The sequence below is a fragment of the Chelonoidis abingdonii genome, chromosome 10 (genome assembly GCF_003597395.2).
Source record: "Chelonoidis abingdonii isolate Lonesome George chromosome 10, CheloAbing_2.0, whole genome shotgun sequence".
In the NCBI taxonomy this organism is placed as follows: domain Eukaryota; kingdom Metazoa; phylum Chordata; order Testudines; family Testudinidae; genus Chelonoidis; species Chelonoidis abingdonii.
This window is the reverse complement of record NC_133778.1, coordinates 22481331-22486706: the sequence shown is the minus strand read 5'-3', so window position 1 is coordinate 22486706 and position 5376 is coordinate 22481331. Positions and strand designations below refer to the sequence as shown.

The following is a 5376-nucleotide window of genomic DNA, read 5'->3' as shown; positions in this document are numbered from 1 at the left end:
CAAAAGTGCGTGTTTGAACATTTAGCAAGCAGACTCTGGAGACTGGCACCACCTGGCACAGGGGATGCAGGGGACAACACCTGGCTAGCATGTCAGAGATGAAAGGCAGGGTGAGAATAGGCTGTGAAGGGCCTGGAAAGGAAAGATGAGAAGTTTATGTTTGCTGCAGTGGAGAAGGGGGAGCCACTTCATTCCAATGAATAGGCTGTGATGGGGGATGTTCTCACCTTTACTGCTGTGGATAATTTCCCATCACAGTTTACATTGTGTCTTCACAACAGGAAAAGAAAGTCATTTTAAAATAAAAGCTCTAACTCTTCTGAGTGATTCTGGATGCACATGTTCATTAATAGCTAGGGAAAAAAACAAGTTGACAACTAGCAATAATCACACCTCAGATTAACTTCATTGGTTATGATACTACCAACAAGCTCATTTGTTTTGGATTTGGTGTTCCTGTATATAGTGTCAACACTGGATTAAATCTGGCCAGTTCTGAGGAGGGCCAAAGAAGTTTGTTTTCCTCTAATAGAATGTAAACTTTTCTATGCACTCTGCTTTTGTCCAGAGTCTTACTTGGAATCTTTTTATCTCTCCCATTGCTCTTTTTTCTGGATGACTAATCCTGCCTTCTTTTCCCAGATTTGTACCATTTCATACCCAACTATTTCTTTGTCCTATAACAGCATTTGTAGGTCTAAATACTTCTTATTCTTCCAAAACTGAAGCTTCTTCCACAACGAAGATAATAGACACTAATTATGACACTTTTATGGCAGGCCCATAGGTGCACAGATCCTGCTACCTTCCTCCTTTCTCTGGAGGTCTGAGGCATAATGGCTGTAAACTGAACATTTTGGATCCTCAGATACATATTGTATTTGTTTTTTTGGGGGGGAAGATTCAGAAGAATTTTGATATACTCTGAAGGAGTTCACTCATCCTCTTTATTAACAGTATCTGCTGGGGTTTGATAGTGTTCACTTACATTGTAAGAGAAATAATGGCCGCCCTTTCAAGAATGATGGGGATAAATTCTATGGTGTGGGGTATCCAGGAAATCAGGGTAGATTATCGAGTTCTCCCTTTTAGCCTTACAGCCTATAAACAGAACCATATTTGAAAAAGGAGGCCCCACAGGGGCCATACCCAGTGTCTAATTCTGGTACCCATAATGCTCAAGTACAATTCCTATTGATATTAAGATCTCTGGCTTAGCTCAAAAGCTGGTTTGTGCCAGGATGTTACAATATCAGTGAGAGTACTATAGGGTATTTGTCCTGCGTCTAACACTAAGCTTTTATTTTTTTACAAACACTTTCTATTTGTCCAGGGAATGTTACAGTAGCTTGGTTTATGTTTACCCTTTGAAATGAGTGAGTTAGTTTAGATAAAATAAGAACTTACCCAAAACATAAACTAAAACTGAAGCTTAGCTGAGTGTTGTAAAAGCTTGGTTAGCATATCTTTACATCCCCTACCTCCCATCATGCTGGGTGATCGAAGTGAGTTATCACAAAAGACTTCCAGGTATAGGGCCAGGTTTCTCTCCAACATCTACTGGGGGAGGTGATGTTGGGTACAAATAGTTTCCTCCATCCATGCCACGGCCAGGAACAATCTACAGTTCAAAGTATCTACATGGAGTGTTCAGGCGCTGCTCCCTCCATACGCACCCAGAGTTGAGAAGGAGGAGGGGCAATGAGTCACTCTCTGTGCACATGGCGCTGACTGGCAACCTGTCTACATTAGCATTTTTTCACAAAATGTCCCACTGTTGCAACTCCAGTGGCAGGAGTGTTCATGTAGAGAAGAAACTATCAGGGACTGGGATTTAAACCCGTGTTTTCCAGATCTGCTCTTGGCAGGGTAGGATGACACAGTGGTTAAAACCTAGGAATGCAGGTTAGTTCTAGCCAAGTGCCACTAGTCCTCCAATGCTTCCCACAATTCCCCCACGTGCCCAGAAAGGACAGAAACATTCTCCCACAATTCAATGAGAAATAATTAACAGTGGCTGAGCTTACGGAGACACAAAGAACCATGGTATATGACTGAGTCCTAGTGACCACACATGAGGAGTGGAGCACCAGTTGGGATGCAGAACTCAAGTATTATTTTGCACTTGAGGTAGGCTAACTTGAAAGGAGTAACTCGAATTAACTTTGCAGTGGAAGACACAGTCTTAGTGAACAAGTGGAGCTAGGATTTGCAAGCATCCTCATAAAACAAGTATCAGAGGGGTAGCCGTATTAGTCTGAATCTGTAAAAGCAGCAGAGAATCCTGTGGCACCTTATAGACTAACAGACGTTTTGGATCATGACCTTTCGTGGGTGAATACCCACTTCGTCAGATGAAGTATTCACCCACGAAAGCTCATGATCCAAAACATCTGTTAGTCTATAAGGTGCCACAGGATTCTCTCATAAAACAGTGTCCAACAGCATGTACACAGGGATTGATGGCCCTATACGGCACTTAGCCTCTGTTTATTTCTCAAGACCACCATTTTTTAACAAGATTACCATCCCTGATGAAGTGCAAATATCATCATGTGTGTACATTACTGGCATAACAACAACTGAACATTAATAAAAATAGACCTTGAGGATTAACACAGCAACACACTTGTATTTAATTACTACAGAAAATTTCTAATAAAGAAAACCTTCCTTTTGTTCCTAAAAAGGTCAAAGTCTTCTTTTCTTTACATGACAATGAGGAAAAAAGCCACAGTTTAGGTTTCTTCATGTGGATTAAATTATTTCCATCCATGAGTAAAAAAAAAAAAAAAATCCTTCTCACAGACCTTCACACATTTTGTATGAGATCCACAGTTTCTGATGTCTCTGTTCCTTCAAATATTAATTTAATTGCTGAACAAAGCAATAAAGATTTACTGCTCATCTTAAACATTAATCCTTTTTATTGACTTCCCAGCCAATAAACTCGGCTCTGAACTGTCAACAAATTCCCCTCAGATTTATTTGAGAAACAGAGGGGCTATACTACCTGTACATGTGTTAGAAGCTGCTCACTTCCCTGCTGAAATGAGTTTCATTTGCACTTCAGAACTATAAACAGTGACTCTATTTATCTTCTTTCCTCTTAAGACCTGCTTCTGTGCCCATTGAAATCAGTGGGGCTTTGCCAATGGGGTCAAGGTCAAGCAATTAATTTGTTTACAATTTTATAGTGGATGATTCTCTACCACTTGTTGCACTGAGTGAATCTCAGTGAGACATATAACAGTTAAGTAAAGATTCCTGTTTCTGTCTTCTAGGAAGAACTTCAGTGGACTCAGCCCAAATTGTATCTTGACTTTAAAACCTAAATTAGACAGCATGGATCCAGTACTGCTGAGCACTCTTTTGCACTATTTAACTCTAGACCAGGGAAATGGGAGGAAAGGCATGGAAAGTGTATCAGGCTGGGTCTAAATCAGAATATCTCCATGCTGATGCTGATGATTCATCTAGCGCACAGACACTGGACCCAATTCTCCCCTTACTCACACCATTACATGTCAGGGAATAGCTCCACTGAAGCCCATGCAGTGTCAAAGAGTACAGTAAGTGAGGTGAGAATCGAACCCAATGTCTGCATATAGGAAGTGTGAGGCATTAAAAACTCCCTCTCCAAAGTTCTAGTGCCTTTTGTCAAGTGCGTTGCAGGAGCAGACACATTAGCTTATGTGACATCAGCCAGCTATAATCACCTGAGCACTTCTCACATGCAGCGTTTAGTGGATGGCCGGGCTATGTAGATACACAAGCCAGCACTTTAGAACTTCCAGGCTCACTTTTGTGATCAGATCTGGGGTGGCGCTGCTTCCCTACTTGATGTCACATGTACAGCAGGTTTCATGTTCTTAACGTTTCCCAGAAATTCAAAGTGACAGAACCGGAGGTATCGCAATCTGGAACTATTAACTTTAGTAAACTAGTGAGAATACTGGAATGTGTATGTTCCTTATTTAACTGCGTTTCGAGCTTTTCTTATACGCTGCTAAACACAGCAGCCCAGGATACATATTAGACAACTAACATCTGGATTGAATATCTATGAGGACCGTATGCTCAGCCACAGCAGCATACTGTAGACTGGGGAAAATCCAAGCCAAATGGGACTCGGATATTTTCAAGGGTCAAAAATAAAGTCATTTTGATTTTCACAACTCCGGTGAATATGGCATAGTGGCCTGTGTTATACACTCATACAAAAGTCTCACTGCAGAAATAACCTGAATTTTAAAATGGGAAGCAGGTTAAGCATCATGGTTGAAAACAGATGCATCCCAGTGAGGTTTTCTCCTAGGAAAGTCTGAGCATGAGGATGCTAAGTGCTCCTGGCTTCTAAATGAAAACCAGCAGTAAGTGAAATGGATGCACTGCGGTTGTGTTCTCACACTGATGTAATAAACTCCAGTTTTCCCCCAATAGGTTTCTCTTGGTTTACCACTGAGAGGGCTACATGTGCCCTAAATGGGCAGGCATGGGAATGTGTAGCTTACATAAAGAGAAGCAAACATGTAAATGTCATAAAAGCCCCTCAAGACAGTTGATGGAACACAGTCCAACTCCCTTGCTACTGAGTAATAAATTCAGAGCACATAGCGCAGCAAGAACAATTTTGCACATAAAAGAAAGCTGGTGGAAATGGGCCTTTTAGCCAGCTTTGAGCCTGGACCAGAAAAAAACAGATCTCCACAGTTTCACAAGAATCTTCCTAGGCAAAATTCCACATGCATCCCAGCATGTTTGTAGTATGATTGTTAAGGGCCTTGACCAGCAATACTGTTCCTTTACGGAGAAGTGTCCAGTTCCCACCTGACCTAATTTTCTGTAACAGAGGCAGGAGAAGCAGTGCCTCACTCACCTCAAGCCACGGACGAGGCATACACAGATCTGGAATTCAGGCAGGAATTGGTATTTTGACTTTCTTGTACTACCTAGATTTCAAGCTAATGCATTGTATGTTCTTGGGGGCACTGTCCTTCTTAAGCGGCCAATCACTTATCTCACACTGAATAAAAGGAATAGATGTAGCAGTACTAGAAGCACCAGAGAAGGTGCTATTTTTAAGAGCTCGTAGATAATTTTCCATCAAACATTTTTTTTGGGGGGGGGGGGTTGAGAATGGCTTCCCACCCTAAAGATTTTTACCATTTTTTAAATGGTTTTCAGTTTATTTTTATATTAGCCATTAATAAACAACTTCTTTTTGGAAATTTCTGGCAAAATAAATACATGAATGAATATATAACCTGTATTGGGAAGCCCTCTTTTTTCTTTTCTTTTCTTTCCTGTTAATGACTCAGGCACCAGAGTCAGAGAGAATGGAAAGTAAGTGAAGGATGAATGAAGGTGGACTGC

General features: G+C 41.1%; 1 pseudogene; it reads right to left on the bottom strand.

Annotated features, from left to right (window-relative positions):
• Positions 1-313: 313 nt before the first annotated feature.
• LOC142047418 (U4 spliceosomal RNA) lies at positions 314-440 on the bottom strand (annotated as a pseudogene).
• Positions 441-5376: the final 4936 nt, after the last annotated feature.